This window comes from Doryrhamphus excisus, linkage group LG19 (assembly GCF_037039965.1).
Source record: "Doryrhamphus excisus strain RoL-2023G ecotype Guam linkage group LG19, RoL_Dexc_Guam_v1.1, whole genome shotgun sequence".
Lineage (NCBI taxonomy): Eukaryota > Metazoa > Chordata > Actinopteri > Syngnathiformes > Syngnathidae > Doryrhamphus > Doryrhamphus excisus.
The window spans coordinates 325,874-350,245 of NC_136375.1; positions in this window are offsets into that span (position 1 = coordinate 325,874).

Sequence of the window (24,372 nt, forward strand, 5' to 3'; positions counted from 1 at the left end):
CTGGCCCTTTAAGCTGGCCCTTTAAGGCTGGCCCTTTAAGCTGACCCTGTAAAGCTGGCCCTCTAAGGCTGGCCCTTTAAGACTGGCCCTTTAAGGCTGGCCCTTTAAGCTGGCCCCTTAAGGCTGGCCCTTTAAGCTGGCCCTCTAAGGCTGGCCCTTTAAGCTGGCCATCTAAGGCTGGCCCTTTAAGGCTGGCCCTTTAAGGCTTGCCCTTTAAGGCTGGCCCTTTAAGCTGGCCCTTTAAGGCTGGCCCTTTAAGCTGGCCCTTTAAGGCTGGCCCTCTAAGGCTGGCCTTTTAAGCTGGCCCTTTAAGCTGGCCATCTAAGGCTGGCCCTTTAAGACTGGCCCTTTAAAGCTGGCCCCTTAAGGCTGGCCCTTTAAGCTGGCCCTCTAAGACTGGCCCTTTAAGCTGGCCCTCTAAGGCTGGCCCTTTAAGGCTGGCCCTTTAAGGCTTGCCCTTTAAGGCTGGCCCTTTAAGCTGGCCCTTTAAGGCTGGCCCTTTAAGATGGCCCTTTAAGGCTGGCCCTTTAAGGCTGGCCCTTTAAGGCTGGCCCTTTAAGGCTGGCCCTTTAAGCTGGCCCCTTAAGGCTGGCCCTTTAAGCTGGCCCTCTAAGGCTGGCCCTTTAAGCTGGCCCTCTAAGGCTGGACCTTTAAGACTGGCCCTTTAAGGCTTGCCCTTTAAGGCTGGCCCTTTAAGGCTGGCCCTTTAAGCTGGCCCTTTAAGGCTGGCCCTTTAAGGCTGGCCCTTTAAGCTGGCCCTCTAAGGCTGGCCTTTTAAGGCTGGCCCTTTAAGGCTGGCCCTTTAAGGCCGGCCCTTTAAGCTGGCCCTTTAAGGCTGGCCCTTTAAGCTGGCCCTTCAAGGCTGGCCCTCTAAGGCTGGCCCTTTAAGACTGGCCCTTTAAAGTTGGCCCCTTAAGGCTGGCCCTTTAAGCTGGCCCTTTAAGGCTGGCCCTTTAAAGCTGGCCCTTTAAGGCTTGCCCTTTAAGGCTGGCCCTTTAATCTGGCCCTTTAAGCTGGCCCTTTAAGGCTGGCCCTTTAAGGCTGGCCCTTTAAGCTGGCCCTTTAAGGCTGGCCCTTTAAGCTGGCCCTTTAAGGCTGGCCCTCTAAGGCTGGCCCTTTAAGGCTGGCCCTTTAAGGCTGGCCCTTTAAGCTGGCCCCATAAGGCTGGCCCTTTAAGCTGGCCCTCTAAGGCTGGCCCTTTAAGCTGGCCCTTTAAGGCTGGCCCTTTAAGCTGGCCCTTTAAGGCTGGCCCTTTAAGCTGACCCTGTAAAGCTGGCCCTCTAAGGCTGGCCCTTTAAGACTGGCCCTTTAAGGCTGGCCCTTTAAGCTGGCCCCTTAAGGCTGGCCCTTTAAGCTGGCCCTCTAAGGCTGGCCCTTTAAGCTGGCCATCTAAGGCTGGCCCTTTAAGGCTGGCCCTTTAAGGCTTGCCCTTTAAGGCTGGCCCTTTAAGCTGGCCCTTTAAGGCTGGCCCTCTAAGGCTGGCCTTTTAAGCTGGCCCTTTAAGCTGGCCATCTAAGGCTGGCCCTTTAAGCTGGCCCTTTAAGCCTGGCCCTTTAAGATGGCCCTTTAAGTCTGGCCCTCTAAGGCTGGCCCTTTAAGGCTGGCCCTTTAAGCTGGCCCTTTAAGGCTGGCCCTTTAAGGCTGGCCCTTTAAGCTGGCCCTTTAAGGCTGGCCCTTTAAGCTGGCCCTGTAAAGCTGGCCCTCTAAGGCTGGCCCTTTAAGACTGGCCCTTTAAGGCTGGCCCTTTAAGCTGGCCCCTTAAGGCTGGCCCTTTAAGCTGGCCCTCTAAGGCTGGCCCTTTAAGCTGGCCATCTAAGGATGGCCCTTTAAGGCTGGCCCTTTATGGCTGGCCCTTTAAGGCTGGCCCTTTAAGCTGGCCCTTTAAGGCTGGCCCTCTAAGGCTGGCCCTTTAAGCTGGCCCTTTAAGGCTGGCCCTTTAAGCTGGCCCTCTAAGGCTGGCCCTTTAAGGCTGGCCCTTTAAGGCTGGCCCTTTAAGCTGGCCCCTTAAGGCTGGCCCTTTAAGCTGGCCCTCTAAGGCTGGCCCTTTAAGCTGGCCCTCTAAGGCTGGCCCTGAAAGGCTGGCCCTTTAAGGCTTGCCCTTTAAGGCTGGCCCTTTAAGCTGGCCCCTTAAGGCTGGCCCTTTAAGCTGGCCCTCTAAGGCTGGCCCTTTAAGCTGGCCCTTTAAGGCTGGCCCTTTAAGCTGGCCCTCTAAGGCTGGCCCTTTAAGACTGGCCCTTTAAGGCTGGCCCTCTAAGGCTGGCCCTTTAAGCTGGCCCCTTAAGGCGTGCCCTTTAAGCTGGCCATCTAAGGCTGGCCCTTTAAGGCTGGCCCTTTAAGCTGGCCCTTTAAGCTGGCCCTTTAAGGCTGGCCCTTTAAGGCTGGCCCTTTAAGCTGGCCCTTTAAGGCTGGCCCTTTAAGCTGGCCCTTTAAGGCTGGCCCTCTAAGGCTGGCCCTTTAAGGCTGGCCCTTTAAGGCTGGCCCTTTAAGCTGGCCCCTTAAGGCTGGCCCTTTAAGCTGGCCCTCTAAGGCTGGCCCTTTAAGCTGGCCCTTTAAGGCTGGCCCTTTAAGCTGGCCCTTTAAGGCTGGCCCTTTAAGCTGACCCTGTAAAGCTGGCCCTCTAAGGCTGGCCCTTTAAGACTGGCCCTTTAAGGCTGGCCCTTTAAGCTGGCCCCTTAAGGCTGGCCCTTTAAGCTGGCCCTCTAAGGCTGGCCCTTTAAGCTGGCCATCTAAGGCTGGCCCTTTAAGGTTGGCCCTTTAAGGCTTGCCCTTTAAGGCTTGCCCTTTAAGCTGGCCCTTTCAGGCTGGCCCTTTAAGCTGGCCCTTTAAGGCTGGCCCTCTAAGGCTGGCCTTTTAAGCTGGCCCTTTAAGCTGGCCATCTAAGGCTGGCCCTTTAAGCTGGCCCTTTAAGCCTGGCCCTTTAAGATGGCCCTTTAAGGCTGGCCCTTTAAGGCTGGCCCTTTAAGCTGGCCCTTTAAGGCTGGCCCTCTAAGGCTGGCCCTTTAAGCTGGCCCTTTAAGGCTGGCCCTTTAAGCTGGCCCTTTAAGGCTCGCCCTTTAAGGCCGGCCCTTTAAGCTGGCCCTTTAAGGCTGGCCCTTTAAGCTGGCCCTTTAAGGCTGGCCCTCTAAGGCTGGCCCTTTAAGACTGGCCCTTTAAAGCTGGCCCCTTAAGGCTGGCCCTTTAAGCTGGCCCCTTAAGGCTGGCCCTCTAAGGCTGGCCCTTTAAGCTGGCCCTTTAAGGCTGGCCCTTTAAGCTGGCCCTCTAAGGCTGGCCCTTTAAGGCTGGCCCTTTAAGGCTGGCCCTTTAAGCTGGCCCCTTAAGGCTGGCCCTCTAAGGCTGGCTCTTTAAGCTGGCCCTTTAAGGCTGGCCCTTTAAGCTGGCCCTTTAAGGCTGGCCCTTCAAGGCCGGCCCTTTAAGCTGGCCCTCTAAGGCTGGCCCTTTAAGGCTGGCCCTTCAAGGCTTGCCCTTTAAGGCTGGCCCTTTAAGCTGGCCCCTTAAGGCTGGCCCTTTAAGCTGGCCCTCTAAGGCTGGCCCTTTAAGCTGGCCCTTTAAGGCTGGCCCTTTAAGCTGGCCCTGTAAAGCTGGCCCTCTAAGGCTGGCCCTTTAAGACTGGCCCTTTAAGGCTGGCCCTTTAAGCTGGCCCCTTAAGGCTGGCCCTTTAAGCTGGCCCTCTAAGGCTGGCCCTTTAAGCTGGCCATCTTAGGATGGCCCTTTAAGGCTGGCCCTTTAAGGCTGGCCCTTTAAGGCTGGCCCTTTAAGCTGGCCCTTTAAGGCTGGCCCTCTAAGGCTGGCCCTTTAAGCTGGCCCTTTAAGGCTGGCCCTTTAAGCTGGCCCTCTAAGGCTGGCCCTTTAAGGCTGGCCCTTTAAGCTGGCCCCTTAAGGCTGGCCCTCTAAGGCTGGCCCTTTAAGCTGGCCCTTTAAGGCTGGCCCTTTAAGCTGGCCCTTTAAGGCTGGCCATTCAAGCTGGCTATTTAAGGCTGGCCCTTTAAGGCTGGCCCTTTAAGCTGGCCCTTTAAGGATGGCCCTTTTAGCTGGCCCTTTAAGGCTGGCCCTTTAAGGCTGGCCCTTTAAGGCTGGCCCTTTAAGCTGGCCCCTTAAGGCTGGCCCTTTAAGCTCGCCCTCTAAGGCTGGCCCTTTAAGCTGGCCCTCTAAGGCTGGCCCTGAAAGGCTGGCCCTTTAAGGCTTGCCCTTTAAGGCTGGCCCTTTAGGCTGGCCCTTTAAGCTGGCCCCTTAAGGCTGGCCCTCTAAGGCTGGCCCTTTAAGCTGGCCCTTTAAGGCTGGCCCTTTAAGCTGGCCCTTTAAGGCTGGCCCTTTAAGGCCGGCCCTTTAAGCTGGCCCTTTAAGGCTGGCCCTTTAAGCTGGCCCTTTAAGGCTGGCCCTCTAAGGCTGGCCCTTTAAGACTGGCCCTTTAAAGCTGGCCCCTTAAGGCTGGCCCTTTAAGCTGGCCCTCTAAGGCTGGCCCTTTAAGGCTGGCCCTTTAAGCTGGCCCTTTAAGGCTGGCCCTTTAAGCTGGCCCTTTAAAGCTGGCCCTCTAAGGCTGGCCCTTTAAGACTGGCCCTTTAAGGTTGGCTCTTTAAGGCTGGCCCTTTAAGCTGGCCCCTTAAGGCTGGCCCTTTAAGCTGGCCCTCTAAGGCTGGCCCTTTAAGCTGGCCCTCTAAGGCTGGCCCTTTAAGGCTGGCCCTTTAAGCTGGCCCCTTAAGGCTGGCCCTCTAAGCCTGGCCCTTTAAGCTGGCCCTTTAAGGCTGGCCCTTTAAGCTGGCCCTTTAAGGCTGGCCTTTTAAGGCCGGCCCTTTAAGCTGGCCCTTTAAGGCTGGGCCTTTAAGCTGGCCCTTTAAGGCTGGCCCTCTAAGGCTGGCCCTTTAAGACTGGCCCTTTAAAGCTTGCCCCTTAAGGCTGGCCCTTTAAGCTGGCCCTCTAAGGCTGGCCCTTTAAGCTGGCCCTCTAAGGCTGGCCCTTTAAGGCTGGCCCTTTAAGGCTTGCCCTTTAAGGCTGGCCCTTTAAGCTGGCCCTTTAAGGCTGTCCCTTTAAGCTGGCCCTTTAAGGCTGTCCCTTTAAGGCTGGCCCTTTAAGCTGGCCCTCTAAGGCTGGCCCTTTAAGGCTGGCCCTTTAAGGCTTGCCCTTTAAGGCTGGCCCTTTAAGCTGGCCCCTTAAGGCTGGCCCTTTAAGCTGGCCCCTTAAAGCTGGCCCTTTAAGCTGGCCCTCTAAGGCTGGCCCTTTAAGCTGGCCCTTTAAGCCTGGCCCTTTAAGATGGCCCTTTAAGTCTGGCCCTCTAAGGCTGGCCCTTTAAGGATGGCCCTTTAAGCTGGCCCTTTAAGGCTGGCCCTTTAAGGCTGGCCCTTTAAGCTGGCCCTTTAAGGCTGGCCCTTTAAGCTGGCCCTTTAAGGCTGGCCCTTTAAGGCTGGCCCTCTAAGGCTGGCCCTTTAAGACTGGCCCTTTAAAGCTGGCCCCTTAAGGCTGGCCCTTTAAGCTGGCCCTCTAAGACTGGCCCTTTAAGCTGGCCCTCTAAGGCTGGCCCTTTAAGGCTGGCCCTTTAAGCTGGCCCTCTAAGGCTGGCCCTTTAAGCAGGCCCTCTAAGGCTGGCCCTTTAAGGCTGGCCCTTTAAGGCTTGCCCTTTAAGGCTGGCCCTTTAAGCTGGCCCTTTAAGGCTGGCCCTTTAAGGCTGGCCCTTTAAGCTGGCCCTCTAAGGCTGGCCTTTTAAGGCTGGCCCTTTAAGGCTGGCCCTTTAAGCTGGCCCCTTAAGGCTGGCCCTCTAAGGCTGGCCCTTTGTGCTGGCCCTTTAAGGCTGGCCCTTTAAGCTGGCCCTTTAAGGCTGGCCCTTTAAGGCCGGCCCTTTAAGCTGGCCCTTTAAGGCTGGCCCTTTAAGCTGGCCCTTCAAGGCTGGCCCTCTAAGGCTGGCCCTTTAAGACTGGCCCTTTAAAGCTGGCCCCTTAAGGCTGGCCCTTTAAGCTGGCCCCTTAAGGCTGGCTCTCTAAGGCTGGCCCTTTAAGGCTGGCCCTTTAAGCTGGCCCTCTAAGGCTGGCCCTTTAAGGCTGGCCCTTTAAGGCTGGCCCTTTAAGGCTGGCCCTTTAAGCTGGCCCCTTAAGGCTGGCCCTCTAAGGCTGGCTCTCTAAGGCTGGCTCTTTAAGCTGGCCCTTTAAGCTGGCCCTTTAAGGCTGGCCCTTTAAGGCCGGCCTTTTAAGCTGGCCCTTTAAGCTGGCCCTTTAAGGCTGGCCCTTTAAGGCTGGCCCTTTAAGCTGGCCCTTTAAGGCTGGCCCTTTAAGCTGGCCCCTTAAGGCTGGCCCTTTAAGCTGGCCCTCTAAGGCTGGCCCTTTAAGCTGGCCCTTTAAGGCTGGCCCTTTAAGCTGGCCCTTTAAGGCTGGCCCTTTAAGCTGGCCCTTTAAAGCTGGCCCTCTAAGGCTGGCCCTTTAAGACTGGCCCTTTAAGGCTGGCCCTTTAAGGCTGGCCCTCTAAGGCTGGCCCTTTAAGACTGGCCCTTTAAAGCTTGCCCCTTAAGGCTGGCCCTTTAAGCTGGCCCTCTAAGGCTGGCCCTTTAAGCTGGCCCTTTAAGGCTGGCCATCTAAGGCTGGCCCTTTAAGCTGGCCCTTTAAGCTGGCCCTTTAAGCTGGCCCTTTAAGATGGCCCTTTAAGTCTGGCCCTCTAAGGCTGGCCCTTTAAGGCTGGCCCTTTAAGCTGGCCCTTTAAGGCTGGCCCTTTTAGGCTGGCCCTTTAAGCTGGCCATCTAAGGCTGGCCCTTTAAGGCTGGCCCTTTAAGGCTGGCCCTTTAAGGCTGGCCCTTTAAGCTGGCCCCTTAAGGCTGGCCCTTTAAGCTGGCCCTTTAAGGCTGGCCCTTTAAGCTGGCCCTTTAAGGCTGGCCCTTTAAGCTGGCCCTTTAAGGCTGGCCCTTTAAGGCTGGCCCTTTAAGCTGGCCCTTTAAGGCTGGCCCTCTAAGGCTGGCCCTTTAAGGCTGGCCCTTTAAGGCTGGCCCTTTAAGCTGATCCCTTAAGGCTGGCCCTTTAAGCTGGACCTCTAGGGCTGGCCCTTTAAGCTGGCCCTCTAAGGCTGGCCCTTTAAGCTGGCACTTTAAGGCTGGCCCTTTAAGGCTTGCCATCTAAGGCTGGCCCTTTAAGCTGGCCTTTTAAGGCTGGCCCTTTAAGCTGGCCCTTTAAGGCTGGCCCTTTAAGGCTGGCCCTCTAAGGCTGGCCCTTTAAGGCTGGCCCTTTAAGGCTGGCCCTTTAAGCTGGCCCCTTAAGGCTGGCCCTTTAAGCTGGCCCTCTAGGGCTGGCCCTTTAAGCTGGCCCTCTAAGGCTGGCCCTTTAAGCTGGCCCTTTAAGGCTGGCCCTTTAAGCTGGCCCTGTAAAGCTGGCCCTTTAAGCTGGCCCCTTAAGGCTGGCCCTTTAAGGCTGGCCCTTTAAGCTGGCCATCTAAGGCTGGACCTTTAAGGCTGGCCCTTTAAGGCTGGCCCTTTAAGGCTGGCCCTTTAAGCTGGCCCCTTAAGGCTGGCCCTTTAAGCTGGCCCTTTAAGGCTGGCCCTTTAAGCTGGCCCTTTAAGGCTGGCCCTTTAAGGCTGGCCCTTTAAGATGGCCCTTTAAGGCTGGCCCTTTAAGCTGGCCCTTTAAGGCTGGCCCTCTAAGGCTGGCCCTTTAAGGCTGGCCCTTTAAGGTGGCCCCTTAAGGCTGGCCCTTTAAGCTGGCCCTCTAGGGCTGGCCCTTTAAGCTGGCCCTCTAAGGCTGGCCCTTTAAGCTGGCCCTTTAAGGCTGGCCCTTTAAGCTGGCCCTGTAAAGCTGGCCCTTTAAGCTGGCCCCTTAAGGCTGGCCCTTTAAGGCTGGCCCTTTAAGCTGGCCATCTAAGGCTGGCCCTTTAAGGCTGGCCCTTTAAGGCTGGCCCTTTAAGGCTGGCCCTTTAAGCTGGCTCCTTAAGGCTGGCCCTCTAAGGCTGGCCCTTTAAGCTGGCCCTTTAAGGCTGGCCCTTTAAGCTGGCCCTCTAAGGCTGGCCCTTTAAGGCTGGCCCTTTAAGGCTGGCCCTTTAAGCTGGCCCCTTAAGGCTGGCCCTCTAAGGCTGGCCCTTTAAGCTGGCCCTTTAAGGCTTGCCCTTTAAGCTGGCCCTTTAAGGCTGGCCCTTTAAGGCTGGCCCTTTAAGGCTGGCCCTTTAAGCTGGACCCTTAAGGCTGGCCATCTAAGGCTGGCCCTTTAAGCTGGCCCTTTAAGGCTGGCCCTTTAAGCTGGCCCTCTAAGGCTGGCCCTTTAAGCTGGCCCTCTAAGGCTGGCCCTTTAAGGCTGGCCCTTTAAGGCTTGCCATCTAAGGCTGGCCCTTTAAGCTGGCCTTTTAAGGCTGGCCCTTTAAGCTGGCCCTTTAAGCTGGCCCTTTAAGGCTGGCCCTTTAAGGCCGGCCCTTTAAGCTGGCCCCTTTAGGCTGGCCCTTTAAGCTGGCCCTCTAAGGCTGGCCCTTTAAGCTGGCCCTCTAAGGCTGGCCCTTTAAGGCTGGCCCTTTAAGCTGGCCCCTTAAGGCTGGCCCTTTAAGCTGGCCCCTTAAGGCTGGCCCTTTAAGCTGGTCCTCTAAGGCTGGCCCTTTAAGCTGGCCCTTTAAGGCTGGCCCTTTAAGGCTGGCCCTTTAAGCTGGCCCCTTAAGGCTGGCCCTTTAAGCTGGCCCTTTAAGCCTGGCCCTTTAAGATGGCCCTTTAAGTCTGGCCCTCTAAGTCTGGCCCTTTAAGGCTGGCCCTTTAAGCTGGCCCTTTAAGGCTGGCCCTTTAAGGCTGGCCCTTTAAGCTGGCCCTTTAAAGCTGGCCCTCTGAGGCTGGCCCTCTGAGGCTGGCCCTTTAAGGCTGGCCCTTTAAGGCTGGCCCTTTAAGCTGGCCCCTTAAGGCTGGCCCTTTAAGCTGGCCCTCTAAGGCTGGCCCTTTAAGCTGTGCCTTTAAGGCTGGCCCTTTAAGCTGGCCCCTCTAAGGCTGGCCCTTTAAGCTGGCCCTTTAAGGCTGGCCCTTTAAGCTGGCCCTGTAAAGCTGGCCCTTTAAGCTGGCCCCTAAAGGCTGGCCCTTTAAGGCTGGCCCTTTAAGCTGGCCATCTAAGGCTGGCCCTTTAAGGCTGGCCCTTTAAGGCTGGCCCTTTAAGGCTGGCCCTCTGAGGCTGGCCCTCTGAGGCTGGCCCTTTAAGGCTGGCCCTTTAAGGCTGGCCCTTTAAGCTGGCCCCTTAAGGCTGGCCCTTTAAGCTGGCCCTCTAAGGCTGGCCCTTTAAGCTGTGCCTTTAAGGCTGGCCCTTTAAGCTGGCCCCTCTAAGGCTGGCCCTTTAAGCTGGCCCTTTAAGGCTGGCCCTTTAAGCTGGCCCTGTAAAGCTGGCCCTTTAAGCTGGCCCCTAAAGGCTGGCCCTTTAAGGCTGGCCCTTTAAGCTGGCCATCTAAGGCTGGCCCTTTAAGGCTGGCCCTTTAAGGCTGGCCCTTTAAGGCTGGCCCTTTAAGCTGGCCCCTTAAGGCTGGCCCTTTAAGCTGGCCCTTTAAGGCTGGCCCTTTAAGCTGGCCCTTTAAGGCTGGCCCTTTAAGCTGGCCCTTTAAGGCTGGCCCTTTAAGGCTGGCCCTTTAAGCTGGCCCTTTAAGGCTGGCCCTCTAAGGCTGGCCCTTTAAGGCTGGCCCTTTAAGGCTGGCCCTTTAAGCTGGCCCCTTAAGGCTGGCCCTTTAAGCTGGACCTCTAGGGCTGGCCCTTTAAGCTGGCCCTCTAAGGCTGGCCCTTTAAGCTGGCACTTTAAGGCTGGCCCTTTAAGGCTTGCCATCTAAGGCTGGCCCTTTAAGCTGGCCTTTTAAGGCTGGCCCTTTAAGCTGGCCCTTTAAGGCTGGCCCTTTAAGGCTGGCCCTCTAAGGCTGGCCCTTTAAGGCTGGCCCTTTAAGGCTGGCCCTTTAAGCTGGCCCCTTAAGGCTGGCCCTTTAAGCTGGCCCTCTAGGGCTGGCCCTTTAAGCTGGCCCTCTAAGGCTGGCCCTTTAAGCTGGCCCTTTAAGGCTGGCCCTTTAACCTGGCCCTGTAAAGCTGGCCCTTTAAGCTGGCCCCTTAAGGCTGGCCCTTTAAGGCTGGCCCTTTAAGCTGGCCATCTAAGGCTGGACCTTTAAGGCTGGCCCTTTAAGGCTGGCCCTTTAAGGCTGGCCCTTTAAGTTGGCCCCTTAAGGCTGGCCCTTTAAGCTGGCCCTTTAAGGCTGGCCCTTTAAGCTGGCCCTTTAAGGCTGGCCCTTTAAGGCTGGCCCTTTAAGATGGCCCTTTAAGGCTGGCCCTTTAAGCTGGCCCTTTAAGGCTGGCCCTCTAAGGCTGGCCCTTTAAGGCTGGCCCTTTAAGCTGGCCCCTTAAGGCTGGCCCTTTAAGCTGGCCCTCTAGGGCTGGCCCTTTAAGCTGGCCCTCTAAGGCTGGCCCTTTAAGCTGGCCCTTTAAGGCTGGCCCTTTAAGCTGGCCCTGTAAAGCTGGCCCTTTAAGCTGGCCCCTTAAGGCTGGCCCTTTAAGGCTGGCCCTTTAAGCTGGCCATCTAAGGCTGGCCCTTTAAGGCTGGCCCTTTAAGGCTGGCCCTTTAAGGCATGCCCTTTAAGCTGGCTCCTTAAGGCTGGCCCTCTAAGGCTGGCCCTTTAAGCTGGCCCTTTAAGGCTGGCCCTTTAAGCTGGCCCTCTAAGGCTGGCCCTTTAAGGCTGGCCCTTTAAGGCTGGCCCTTTAAGCTGGCCCCTTAAGGCTGGCCCTCTAAGGCTGGCCCTTTAAGCTGGCCCTTTAAGGCTTGCCCTTTAAGCTGGCCCTTTAAGGCTGGCCCTTTAAGGCTGGCCCTTTAAGCTGGACCCTTAAGGCTGGCCATCTAAGGCTGGCCCTTTAAGCTGGCCCTTTAAGGCTGGCCCTTTAAGCTGGCCCTCTAAGGCTGGCCCTTTAAGCTGGCCCTCTAAGGCTGGCCCTTTAAGGCTGGCCCTTTAAGGCTTGCCATCTAAGGCTGGCCCTTTAAGCTGGCCTTTTAAGGCTGGCCCTTTAAGCTGGCCCTTTAAGCTGGCCCTTTAAGGCTGGCCCTTTAAGGCCGGCCCTTTAAGCTGGCCCCTTTAGGCTGGCCCTTTAAGCTGGCCCTCTAAGGCTGGCCCTTTAAGCTGGCCCTCTAAGGCTGGCCCTTTAAGGCTGGCCCTTTAAGCTGGCCCCTTAAGGCTGGCCCTTTAAGCTGGCCCCTTAAGGCTGGCCCTTTAAGCTGGTCCTCTAAGGCTGGCCCTTTAAGCTGGCCCTTTAAGGCTGGCCCTTTAAGGCTGGCCCTTTAAGCTGGCCCCTTAAGGCTGGCCCTTTAAGCTGGTCCTCTAAGGCTGGCCCTTTAAGCTGGCCCTTTAAGCCTGGCCCTTTAAGATGGCCCTTTAAGTCTGGCCCTCTAAGTCTGGCCCTTTAAGGCTGGCCCTTTAAGCTGGCCCTTTAAGGCTGGCCCTTTAAGGCTGGCCCTTTAAGCTGGCCCTTTAAAGCTGGCCCTCTGAGGCTGGCCCTCTGAGGCTGGCCCTTTAAGGCTGGCCCTTTAAGGCTGGCCCTTTAAGCTGGCCCCTTAAGGCTGGCCCTTTAAGCTGGCCCTCTAAGGCTGGCCCTTTAAGCTGTGCCTTTAAGGCTGGCCCTTTAAGCTGGCCCTGTAAAGCTGGCCCTTTAAGACTGGCCCTTTAAGGCTGGGCCTTTAAGGCTGGCCCTTTAAGCTGGCCACTTAAGGCTGGCCCTTTAAGCTGGCCCTCTAAGGCTGGCCCTTTAAGATGGCCCCTTAAGGCTGGCCCTTTAAGATGGCCCTTTAAGGCTGGCCCTTTAAGCTGGCCCCTTAAGGCTGGCCCTCTAAGGCTGGCCCTTTAAACTGGCCCTTTAAGGCTGGCCCTTTAAGCTGGCCCTCTAAGGCTGGCCCTTTAAGGCTGGCCCTTTAAGGCTGGCCCTTTAAGCTGGCCCCTTAAGGCTGGCCCTCTAAGGCTGGCCCTTTAAGCTGGCCCTTTAAGGCTGGCCCTTTAAGCTGGCCCTTTAAGGCTGGCCCTTTAAGGCTGGCCATTCAAGCTGGCCCTTTAAGGCTGGCCCTTTAAGGCTGGCCCTTTAAGCTGGCCCCTTAAGGCTGGCCCTTTAAGCTGGCCCTCTAAGGCTGGCCCTTTAAGGCTGGCCCTTTAAGGCTGGCCCTTTAAGGCTGGCCCTCTAAGGCTGGCCTTTTAAGCTGGCCTTTAAAGCTGGCCCTTTAAGCTGGCCCTTTAAGGCTGGCCATCTAAGGTTGGCCCTTTAAGCTGGCCCTTTAAGGCTGGCCATCTAAGTCTGGCCCTTTAAACTGGCCCTTTAAGGCTGGGCCTCTAAGGCTGGACCTCAAAGGCTGGCCCTTTAAGCTGGCCCTTTAAGGCTGGCCCTCTAAGGCTGGCCCTTTAAGGCTGGCCCTTTAAGGCTGGCCCTTTAAGGCTGGCCCTTTAAGGCTGGCCCTTTAAGGCTGGCCCTTTAAGGCTGGCCCTTTAAGCTGGCCCCTTAAGGCTGGCCATCTAAGGCTGGCCCTTTAAGCTGGCCCTTTAAGGCTGGCCCTTTAAGCTGGCCCTTTAAGGCTGGCCCTTTAAGCTGGCCCCTTAAGGCTGGCCCTTTAAGCTGGCCCTTTAAGGCTGGCCCTTTAAGGCTGGCCCTTTAAGGCTGGCCCTTTAAGGCTGGCCCTTTAAGGCTGGCCCTTTAAGCTGGCCCCTTAAGGCTGGCCATCTAAGGCTGGCCCTTTAAGCTGGCCCTTTAAGGCTGGCCCTTTAAGCTGGCCCTTTAAGGCTGGCCCTTTAAGCTGGCCCTTTAAGGCTGGTCCTCTAAGGCTGGCCCTTTAAGACTGGCCCTTTAAGGCTGGCCCTTTAAGCTGGCCCTTTAAGGCTGGCCCTTTAAGCTGACCCTGTAAAGCTGGCCCTCTAAGGCTGGCCCTTTAAGACTGGCCCTTTAAGGCTGGCCCTTTAAGCTGGCCCCTTAAGGCTGGCCCTTTAAGCTGGCCCTCTAAGGCTGGCCCTTTAAGCTGGCCATCTAAGGCTGGCCCTTTAAGGCTGGCCCTTTAAGGCTGGCCCTTTAAGGCTGGCCCTTTAAGCTGGCCCTTTAAGGCTGGCCCTTTAAGCTGGCCCTTTAAGGCTGACCCTCTAAGGCTGGCCTTTTAAGCTGGCCCTTTAAGCTGGCCATCTAAGGCTGGCCCTTTAAGCTGGCCCTTTAAGCCTGGCCCTTTAAGATGGCCCTTTAAGGCTGGCCCTTTAAGGCTGGCCCTTTAAGCTGGCCCTTTAAGGCTGGCCCTCTAAGGCTGGCCCTTTAAGCTGGCCCTTTAAGGCTGGCCCTTTAAGCTGGCCCTTTAAGGCTCGCCCTTTAAGGCCGGCCCTTTAAGCTGGCCCTTTAAGGCTGGCCCTTTAAGCTGGCCCTTTAAGGCTGGCCCTCTAAGGCTGGCCCTTTAAGACTGGCCCTTTAAAGCTGGCCCCTTAAGGCTGGCCCTTTAAGCTGGCCCCTTAAGGCTGGCCCTCTAAGGCTGGCCCTTTAAGGCTGGCCCTTTAAGCTGGCCCTCTAAGGCTGGCCCTTTAAGGCTGGCCCTTTAAGGCTGGCCCTTTAAGCTGGCCCCTTAAGGCTGGCCCTCTAAGGCTGGCTCTTTAAGCTGGCCCTTTAAGGCTGGCCCTTTAAGCTGGCCCTTTAAGGCTGGCCCTTCAAGGCCGGCCCTTTAAGCTGGCCCTCTAAGGCTGGCCCTTTAAGGCTGGCCCTTTAAGGCTTGCCCTTTAAGGCTGGCCCTTTAAGCTGGCCCCTTAAGGCTGGCCCTTTAAGCTGGCCCTCTAAGGCTGGCCCTTTAAGCTGGCCCTTTAAGGCTGGCCCTTTAAGCTGGCCCTGTAAAGCTGGCCCTCTAAGGCTGGCCCTTTAAGACTGGCCCTTTAAGGCTGGCCCTTTAAGCTGGCCCCTTAAGGCTGGCCCTTTAAGCTGGCCCTCTAAGGCTGGCCCTTTAAGCTGGCCATCTTAGGATGGCCCTTTAAGGCTGGCCCTTTAAGGCTGGCCCTTTAAGGCTGGCCCTTTAAGCTGGCCCTTTAAGGCTGGCCCTCTAAGGCTGGCCCTTTAAGCTGGCCCTTTAAGGTTGGCCCTTTAAGCTGGCCCTCTAAGGCTGGCCCTTTAAGCTGGCCCCTTAAGGCTGGCCCTCTAAGGCTGGCCCTTTAAGCTGGCCCTTTAAGGCTGGCCCTTTAAGCTGGCCCTTTAAGGCTGGCCATTCAAGCTGGCTATTTAAGGCTGGCCCTTTAAGGCTGGCCCTTTAAGCTGGCCCTTTAAGGCTGGCCCTTTAAGCTGGCCCTTTAAGGCTGGCCCTTTAAGGCTGGCCCTTTAAGGCTGGCCCTTTAAGCTGGCCCCTTAAGGCTGGCCCTTTAAGCTCGCCCTCTAAGGCTGGCCCTTTAAGCTGGCCCTCTAAGGCTGGCCCTGAAAGGCTGGCCCTTTAAGGCTTGCCCTTTAAGGCTGGCCCTTTAGGCTGGCCCTTTAAGCTGGCCCCTTAAGGCTGGCCCTCTAAGGCTGGCCCTTTAAGCTGGCCCTTTAAGGCTGGCCCTTTAAGCTGGCCCTTTAAGGCTGGCCCTTTAAGGCCGGCCCTTTAAGCTGGCCCTTTAAGGCTGGCCCTTTAAGCTGGCCCTTTAAGGCTGGCCCTCTAAGGCTGGCCCTTTAAGACTGGCCCTTTAAAGCTGGCCCCTTAAGGCTGGCCCTTTAAGCTGGCCTTCTAAGGCTGGCCCTTTAAGGCTGGCCCTTTAAGCTGGCCCTTTAAGGCTGGCCCTTTAAGCTGGCCCTTTAAAGCTGGCCCTCTAAGGCTGGCCCTTTAAGACTGGCCCTTTAAGGCTGGCCCTTTAAGGCTGGCCCTTTAAGCTGGCCCCTTAAGGCTGGCCCTTTAAGCTGGCCCTCTAAGGCTGGCCCTTTAAGCTGGCCCTCTAAGGCTGGCCCTTTAAGGCTGGCCCTTTAAGCTGGCCCCTTAAGGCTGGCCCTCTAAGCCTGGCCCTTTAAGCTGGCCCTTTAAGGCTGGCCCTTTAAGCTGGCCCTTTAAGGCTGGCCTTTTAAGGCCGGCCCTTTAAGCTGGCCCTTTAAGGCTGGGCCTTTAAGCTGGCCGTTTAAGGCTGGCCCTCTAAGGCTGGCCCTTTAAGACTGGCCCTTTAAAGCTTGCCCCTTAAGGCTGGCCCTTTAAGCTGGCCCTCTAAGGCTGGCCCTTTAAGCTGGCCCTCTAAGGCTGGCCCTTTAAGGCTGGCCCTTTAAGGCTTGCCCTTTAAGGCTGGCCCTTTAAGCTGGCCCTTTAAGGCTGGCCCCTTAAGCTGGCCCTTTAAGGCTGTCCCTTTAAGGCTGGCCCTTTAAGCTGGCCCTCTAAAGCTGGCCATTTAAGGCTGGCCCTTTAAGGCTTGCCCTTTAAGGCTGGCCCTTTAAGCTGGCCCCTTAAGGCTGGCCCTTTAAGCTGGCCCCTTAAAGCTGGCCCTTTAAGCTGGCCCTCTAAGGCTGGCCCTTTAAGCTGGCCCTCTAAGACTGGCCCTTTAAGCTGGCCCTCTAAGGCTGGCCCTTTAAGGCTGGCCCTTTAAGGCTTGCCCTTTAAGGCTGGCCTTTTAAGCTGGCCCTTTAAGATGGCCCTTTAAGGCTGGCCTTTTAAGGCTGGCCCTTTAAGCTGGCCCTTTAAAGCTGGCCCTCTAAGGCTGGCCCTTTAAGACTGGCCCTTTAAGGCTGGCCCTTTAAGGCTGGCCCTTTAAGCTGGCCCCTTAAGGCTGGCCCTTTAAGCTGGCCCTCTAAGGCTGGCCCTTTAAGCTGGCCCTCTAAGGCTGGCCCTTTAAGGCTGGCCCTTTAAGGCTTGCCCTTTAAGGCTGGCCCTTTAAGCTGGCCCTTTAAGGCTGGCCCTTTAAGGCTGGCCCTTTAAGCTGGCCCTCTAAGGCTGGCCTTTTAAGGCTGGCCCTTTAAGGCTGGCCCTTTAAGCTGGCCCCTTAAGGCTGGCCCTCTAAGGCTGGCCCTTTGTGCTGGCCCTTTAAGGCTGGCCCTTTAAGCTGGCCCTTTAAGCTGGCCCTTTAAGGCTGGCCCTTTAAGGCCGGCCCTTTAAGCTGGCCCTTTAAGGCTGGCCCTTTAAGCTGGCCCTTCAAGGCTGGCCCTCTAAGGCTGGCCCTTTAAGACTGGCCCTTTAAAGCTGGCCCCTTAAGGCTGGCCCTTTAAGCTGGCCCCTTAAGGCTGGCCCTCTAAGGCTGGCCCTTTAAGCTGGCCCTTTAAGGCTGGCCCTTTAAGCTGGCCCTCTAAGGCTGGCCCTTTAAGGCTGGCCCTTTAAGGCTGGCCCTTTAAGCTGGCCCCTTAAGGCTGGCCCTCTAAGGCTGGCTCTCTAAGGCTGGCTCTTTAAGCTGGCCCTTTAAGGCTGGCCCTTTAAGCTGGCCCTTTAAGGCTGGCCCTTTAAGCTGGCCCTTTAAGGCTGGCCCTTTAAGCTGGCCCTTTAAAGCTGGCCCTCTAAGGCTGGCCCTTTAAGACTGGCCCTTTAAGGCTGGCCCTTTAAGGCTGGCCCTTTAAGCTGGCCCCTTAAGGCTGGCCCTTTAAGGCTGGCCCTTTAAGGCTGGCCCTTTAAGCTGGCCCTTTAAGGCTGGCCCTCTAAGGCTGGCCCTTTAAGCTGGCCCTTTAAGGTTGGCCCTTTAAGCTGGCCCTCTAAGGCTGGCCCTTTAAGCTGGCCCCTTAAGGCTGGCCCTCTAAGGCTGGTCCTTTAAGCTGGCCCTTTAAGGCTGGCCCTTTAAGCTGGCCCTTTAAGGCTGGCCATTCAAGCTGGCTATTTAAGGCTGGCCCTTTAAGGCTGGCCCTTTAAGCTGGCCCTTTAAGGCTGGCCCTTTAAGCTGGCCCTTTAAGGCTGGCCCTTTAAGGCTGGCCCTTTAAGGCTGGCCCTTTAAGCTGGCCCCTTAAGGCTGGCCCTTTAAGCTCGCCCTCTAAGGCTGGCCCTTTAAGCTGGCCCTCTAAGGCTGGCCCTGAAAGGCTGGCCCTTTAAGGCTTGCCCTTTAAGGCTGGCCCTTTAGGCTGGCCCTTTAAGCTGGCCCCTTAAGGCTGGCCCTCTAAGGCTGGCCCTTTAAGCTGGCCCTTTAAGGCTGGCCCTTTAAGGCCGGCCCTTTAAGCTGGCCCTTTAAGGCTGGCCCTTTAAGCTGGCCCTTTAAGGCTGGCCCTCTAAGGCTGGCCCTTTAAGACTGGCCCTTTAAAGCTGGCCCCTTAAGGCTGGCCCTTTAAGCTGGCCTTCTAAGGCTGGCCCTTTAAGGCTGGCCCTTTAAGCTGGCCCTTTAAGGCTGGCCCTTTAAGCTGGCCCTTTAAAGCTGGCCCTCTAAGGCTGGCCCTTTAAGACTGGCCCTTTAAGGCTGGCCCTTTAAGGCTGGCCCTTTAAGCTGGCCCCTTAAGGCTGGCCCTTTAAGCTGGCCCTCTAAGGCTGGCCCTTTAAGCTGGCCCTCTAAGGCTGGCCCTTTAAGGCTGGCCCTTTAAGCTGGCCCCTTAAGGCTGGCCCTCTAAGCCTGGCCCTTTAAGCTGGCCCTTTAAGGCTGGCCCTTTAAGCTGGCCCTTTAAGGCTGGCCTTTTAAGGCCGGCCCTTTAAGCTGGCCCTTTAAGGCTGGGCCTTTAAGCTGGCCGTTTAAGGCTGGCCCTCTAAGGCTGGCCCTTTAAGACTGGCCCTTTAAAGCTTGCCCCTTAAGGCTGGCCCTTTAAGCTGGCCCTCTAAGGCTGGCCCTTTAAGCTGGCCCTCTAAGGCTGGCCCTTTAAGGCTGGCCCTTTAAGGCTTGCCCTTTAAGGCTGGCCCTTTAAGCTGGCCCTTTAAGGCTGGCCCCTTAAGCTGGCCCTTTAAGGCTGTCCCTTTAAGGCTGGCCCTTTAAGCTGGCCCTCTAAAGCTGGCCCTTTAAGGCTGGCCCTTTAAGGCTTGCCCTTTAAGGCTGGCCCTTTAAGCTGGCCCCTTAAGGCTGGCCCTTTAAGCTGGCCCCTTAAAGCTGGCCCTTTAAGCTGGCCCTCTAAGGCTGGCCCTTTAAGCTGGCCCTCTAAGACTGGCCCTTTAAGCTGGCCCTCTAAGGCTGGCCCTTTAAGGCTGGCCCTTTAAGGCTTGCCCTTTAAGGCTGGCCTTTTAAGCTGGCCCTTTAAGATGGCCCTTTAAGGCTGGCCCTTTAAGGCTGGCCCTTTAAGCTGGCCCTTTAAAGCTGGCCCTCTAAGGCTGGCCCTTTAAGACTGGCCCTTTAAGGCTGGCCCTTTAAGGCTGGCCCTTTAAGCTGGCCCCTTAAGGCTGGCCCTTTAAGCTGGCCCTCTAAGGCTGGCCCTTTAAGCTGGCCCTCTAAGGCTGGCCCTTTAAGGCTGGCCCTTTAAGGCTTGCCCTTTAAGGCTGGCCCTTTAAGCTGGCCCTTTAATGCTGGCCCTTTAAGGCTGGCCCTTTAAGCTGGCCCTCTAAGGCTGGCCTTTTAAGGCTGGCCCTTTAAGGCTGGCCCTTTGTGCTGGCCCTTTAAGGCTGGCCCTTTAAGCTGGCCCTTTAAGGCTGGCCCTTTAAGGCCGGCCCTTTAAGCTGGCCCTTTAAGGCTGGCCCTTTAAGCTGGCCCTTCAAGGCTGGCCCTCTAAGGCTGGCCCTTTAAGACTGGCCCTTTAAAGCTGGCCCCTTAAGGCTGGCCCTTTAAGCTGGCCCCTTAAGGCTGGCCCTCTAAGGCTGGCCCTTTAAGCTGGCCCTTTAAGGCTGGCCCTTTAAGCTGGCCCTCTAAGGCTGGCCCTTTAAGGCTGGCCCTTTAAGGCTGGCCCTTTAAGCTGGCCCCTTAAGGCTGGCCCTCTAAGGCTGGCTCTCTAAGGCTGGCTCTTTAAGCTGGCCCTTTAAGGCTGGCCCTTTAAGCTGGCCCTTTAAGGCTGGCCCTTTAAGCTGGCCCTTTAAGGCTGGCCCTTTAAGCTGGCCCTTTAAAGCTGGCCCTCTAAGGCTGGCCCTTTAAGACTGGCCCTTTAAGGCTGGCCCTTTAAGGCTGGCCCTTTAAGCTGGCCCCTTAAGGCTGGCCCTTTAAGCTGGCCCTCTAAGGCTGGCCCTTTAAGCTGGCCCTCTAAGGCTGGCCCTTTAAGGCTGGCCCTTTAAGGCTGGCCCTTTAAGCTGGCCCCTTAAGGCTGGCCCTCTAAGGCTGGCCCTTTAAGCTGGCCCTTTAAGGCTGGCCCTTTAAGCTGGCCCTTTAAGGCTGGCCCTTTAAGGCCGGCCCTTTAAGCTGGCCCTTTAAGGCTGGCCCTTTAAGCTGGCCCTTTAAGGCTGGCCCTCTAAGGCTGGCCCTTTAAGACTGGCCCTTTAAAGCTTGCCCCTTAAGGCTGGCCCTTTAAGCTGGCCCTCTAAGGCTGGCCCTTTAAGCTGGCCCTTTAAGGCTGGCCCTTTAAGCTGGCCCTTTAAGGCTGGCCATCTAAGGCTGGCCCTTTAAGCTGGCCCTTAAAGCTGGCCCTTTAAGCTGGCCCTTTAAGATGGCCCTTTAAGTCTGGCCCTCTAAGGCTGGCCCTTTAAGGCTGGCCCTTTAAGGCTGGCCCTTTAAGCTGGCCCCTTAAGGCTGGCCCTCTAAGGCTGGCCCTTTAAGCTGGCCCTTTAAGGCTGGCCCTTTAAGCTGGCCCTTTAAGGCTGGCCCTTTAAGGCCGGCCCTTTAAGCTGGCCCTTTAAGGCTGGCCCTTTAAGCTGGCCCTTTAAGGCTGGCCCTCTAAGGCTGGCCCTTTAAGACTGGCCCTTTAAAGCTTGCCCCTTAAGGCTGGCCCTTTAAGCTGGCCCTCTAAGGCTGGCCCTTTAAGCTGGCCCTTAAAGCTGGCCCTTTAAGCTGGCCCTTTAAGATGGCCCTTTAAGTCTGGCCCTCTAAGGCTGGCCCTTTAAGGCTGGCCCTTTAAGGCTGGCCCTTTAAGCTGGCCCCTTAAGGCTGGCCCTCTAAGGCTGGCCCTTTAAGCTGGCCCTTTAAGGCTGGCCCTTTAAGCTGGCCCTTTAAGGCTGGCCCTTTAAGGCCGGCCCTTTAAGCTGGCCCTTTAAGGCTGGCCCTTTAAGCTGGCCCTTTAAGGCTGGCCCTCTAAGGCTGGCCCTTTAAGACTGGCCCTTTAAAGCTTGCCCCTTAAGGCTGGCCCTTTAAGCTGGCCCTCTAAGGCTGGCCCTTTAAGCTGGCCCTTTAAGGCTGGCCCTTTAAGCTGGCCCTTTAAGGCTGGCCATCTAAGGCTGGCCCTTTAAGCTGGCCCTTAAAGCTGGCCCTTTAAGCTGGCCCTTTAAGATGGCCCTTTAAGTCTGGCCCTCTAAGGCTGGCCCTTTAAGGCTGGCCCTTTAAGCTGGCCCTTTAAGGCTGGCCCTTTTAGGCTGGCCCTTTAAGCTGGCCCTTTAAGGCTGGCCCTTTAAGCTGGCCCTTTAAGGCTGGCCCTCTAAGGCTGGCCCTTTAAGGCTGGCCCTTTAAGGCTGGCCCTTTAAGCTGGCCCCTTAAGGCTGGCCCTTTAAGCTGGCCCTCTAGGGCTGGCCCTTTAAGCTGGCCCTCTAAGGCTGGCCCTTTAAGCTGGCCCTTTAAGGCTGGCCCTTTAAGCTGGCCCTGTAAAGCTGGCCCTTTAAGCTGGCCCCTTAAGGCTGGCCCTTTAAGGCTGGCCCTTTAAGCTGGCCATCTAAGGCTGGCCCTTTAAGGCTGGCCCTTTAAGGCTGGCCCTTTAAGGCTGGCCCTTTAAGCTGGCCCCTTAAGGCTGGCCCTTTAAGCTGGCCCTTTAAGGCTGGCCCTTTAAGCTGGCCCTTTAAGGCTGGCCCTTTAAGCTGGCCCTGTAAGGCTGGCCCTTTAAGGCTGGCCCTTTAAGCTGGCCCTTTAAGGCTGGCCCTCTAAGGCTGGCCCTTTAAGGCTGGCCCTTTAAGGCTGGCCCTTTAAGCTGGCCCCTTAAGGCTGGCCCTTTAAGCTGGCCCTCTAGGGCTGGCCCTTTAAGCTGGCCCTCTAAGGCTGGCCCTTTAAGCTGGCACTTTAAGGCTGGCCCTTTAAGGCTTGCCATCTAAGGCTGGCCCTTTAAGCTGGCCTTTTAAGGCTGGCCCTTTAAGCTGGCCCTTTAAGGCTGGCCCTTTAAGGCTGGCCCTCTAAGGCTGGCCCTTTAAGGCTGGCCCTTTAAGGCTGGCCCTTTAAGCTGGCCCCTTAAGGCTGGCCCTTTAAGCTGGCCCTCTAGGGCTGGCCCTTTAAGCTGGCCCTCTAAGGCTGGCCCTTTAAGCTGGCCCTTTAAGGCTGGCCCTTTAAGCTGGCCCTGTAAAGCTGGCCCTTTAAGCTGGCCCCTTAAGGCTGGCCCTTTAAGGCTGGCCCTTTAAGCTGGCCATCTAAGGCTGGACCTTTAAGGCTGGCCCTTTAAGGCTGGCCCTTTAAGGCTGGCCCTTTAAGCTGGCCCCTTAAGGCTGGCCCTTTAGGCTGGCCCTTTAAGGCTGGCCCTTTAAGCTGGCCCTTTAAGGCTGGCCCTTTAAGGCTGGCCCTTTAAGATGGCCCTTTAAGGCTGGCCCTTTAAGCTGGCCCTTTAAGGCTGGCCCTCTAAGGCTGGCTTAAGGCTGGCCCTTTAAGCTGGCCCCTTAAGGCTGGCCCTTTAAGCTGGCCCTCTAGGGCTGGCCCTTTAAGCTGGCCCTCTAAGGCTGGCCCTTTAAGCTGGCCCTTTAAGGCTGGCCCTTTAAGCTGGCCCTGTAAAGCTGGCCCTTTAAGCTGGCCCCTTAAGGCTGGCCCTTTAAGGCTGGCCCTTTAAGCTGGCCATCTAAGGCTGGCCCTTTAAGGCTGGCCCTTTAAGGCTGGCCCTTTAAGGCTGGCCCTTTAAGCTGGCTCCTTAAGGCTGGCCCTCTAAGGCTGGCCCTTTAAGCTGGCCCTTTAAGGCTGGCCCTTTAAGCTGGCCCTCTAAGGCTGGCCCTTTAAGGCTGGCCCTTCAAGGCTGGCCCTCTAAGGCTGGCCCTTTAAGACTGGCCCTTTAAAGCTGGCCCCTTAAGGCTGGCCCTTTAAGCTGGCCCCTTAAGGCTGGCCCTCTAAGGCTGGCCCTTTAAGCTGGCCCTTTAAGGCTGGCCCTTTAAGCTGGCCCTCTAAGGCTGGCCCTTTAAGGCTGGCCCTTTAAGGCTGGCCCTTTAAGCTGGCCCCTTAAGGCTGGCCCTCTAAGGCTGGCTCTCTAAGGCTGGCTATTTAAGCTGGCCCTTTAAGGCTGGCCCTTTAAGCTGGCCCTTTAAGGCTGGCCCTTTAAGCTGGCCCTTTAAGGCTGGCCCTTTAAGCTGGCCCTTTAAAGCTGGCCCTCTAAGGCTGGCCCTTTAAGACTGGCCCTTTAAGGCTGGCCCTTTAAGGCTGGCCCTTTAAGCTGGCCCCTTAAGGCTGGCCCTTTAAGCTGGCCCTCTAAGGCTGGCCCTTTAAGCTGGCCCTCTAAGGCTGGCCCTTTAAGGCTGGCCCTTTAAGGCTGGCCCTTTAAGCTGGCCCCTTAAGGCTGGCCCTCTAAGGCTGGCCCTTTAAGCTGGCCCTTTAAGGCTGGCCCTTTAAGCTGGCCCTTTAAGGCTGGCCCTTTAAGGCCGGCCCTTTAAGCTGGCCCTTTAAGGCTGGCCCTTTAAGCTGGCCCTTTAAGGCTGGCCCTCTAAGGCTGGCCCTTTAAGACTGGCCCTTTAAAGCTTGCCCCTTAAGGCTGGCCCTTTAAGCTGGCCCTCTAAGGCTGGCCCTTTAAGCTGGCCCTTTAAGGCTGGCCCTTTAAGCTGGCCCTTTAAGGCTGGCCATCTAAGGCTGGCCCTTTAAGCTGGCCCTTAAAGCTGGCCCTTTAAGCTGGCCCTTTAAGATGGCCCTTTAAGTCTGGCCCTCTAAGGCTGGCCCTTTAAGGCTGGCCCTTTAAGCTGGCCCTTTAAGGCTGGCCCTTTTAGGCTGGCCCTTTAAGCTGGCCCTTTAAGGCTGGCCCTTTAAGCTGGCCCTTTAAGGCTGGCCCTCTAAGGCTGGCCCTTTAAGGCTGGCCCTTTAAGGCTGGCCCTTTAAGCTGGCCCCTTAAGGCTGGCCCTTTAAGCTGGCCCTCTAGGGCTGGCCCTTTAAGCTGGCCCTCTAAGGCTGGCCCTTTAAGCTGGCCCTTTAAGGCTGGCCCTTTAAGCTGGCCCTGTAAAGCTGGCCCTTTAAGCTGGCCCCTTAAGGCTGGCCCTTTAAGGCTGGCCCTTTAAGCTGGCCATCTAAGGCTGGCCCTTTAAGGCTGGCCCTTTAAGGCTGGCCCTTTAAGGCTGGCCCTTTAAGCTGGCCCCTTAAGGCTGGCCCTTTAAGCTGGCCCTTTAAGGCTGGCCCTTTAAGCTGGCCCTTTAAGGCTGGCCCTTTAAACTGGCCCTGTAAGGCTGGCCCTTTAAGGCTGGCCCTTTAAGCTGGCCCTTTAAGGCTGGCCCTCTAAGGCTGGCCCTTTAAGGCTGGCCCTTTAAGGCTGGCCCTTTAAGCTGGCCCCTTAAGGCTGGCCCTTTAAGCTGGCCCTCTAGGGCTGGCCCTTTAAGCTGGCCCTCTAAGGCTGGCCCTTTAAGCTGGCACTTTAAGGCTGGCCCTTTAAGGCTTGCCATCTAAGGCTGGCCCTTTAAGCTGGCCTTTTAAGGCTGGCCCTTTAAGCTGGCCCTTTAAGGCTGGCCCTTTAAGCTGGCCTTTTAAGGCTGGCCCTTTAAGCTGGCCCTTTAAGGCTGGCCCTTTAAGGCTGGCCCTCTAAGGCTGGCCCTTTAAGGCTGGACCTTTAAGGCTGGCCCTTTAAGCTGGCCCCTTAAGGCTGGCCCTTTAAGCTGGCCCTCTAGGGCTGGCCCTTTAAGCTGGCCCTCTAAGGCTGGCCCTTTAAGCTGGCCCTTTAAGGCTGGCCCTTTAAGCTGGCCCTGTAAAGCTGGCCCTTTAAGCTGGCCCCTTAAGGCTGGCCCTTTAAGGCTGGCCCTTTAAGCTGGCCATCTAAGGCTGGACCTTTAAGGCTGGCCCTTTAAGGCTGGCCCTTTAAGGCTGGCCCTTTAAGCTGGCCCCTTAAGGCTGGCCCTTTAAGCTGGCCCTTTAAGGCTGGCCCTTTAAGCTGGCCCTTTAAGGCTGGCCCTTTAAGGCTGGCCCTTTAAGGCTGGCCCTTTAAGATGGCCCTTTAAGCTGGCCCTTTAAGGCTGGCCCTCTAAGGCTGGCCCTTTAAGGCTGGCCCTTTAAGCTGGCCCCTTAAGGCTGGCCCTTTAAGCTGGCCCTCTAGGGCTGGCCCTTTAAGCTGGCCCTCTAAGGCTGGCCCTTTAAGCTGGCCCTTTAAGGCTGGCCCTTTAAGCTGGCCCTGTAAAGCTGGCCCTTTAAGCTGGCCCCTTAAGGCTGGCCCTTTAAGGCTGGCCCTTTAAGCTGGCCCTTTAAGCTGGTCCTCTAAGGCTGGCCCTTTTTAGCTGGCCCTTTAAGGCTGGCCCTTTAAGGCTGGCCCTTTAAGCTGGCCCCTTAAGGCTGGCCCTTTAAGCTTGTCCTCTAAGGCTGGCCCTTTAAGCTGGCCCTTTAAGCCTGGCCCTTTAAGATGGCCCTTTAAGTCTGGCCCTCTAAGTCTGGCCCTTTAAGGCTGGCCCT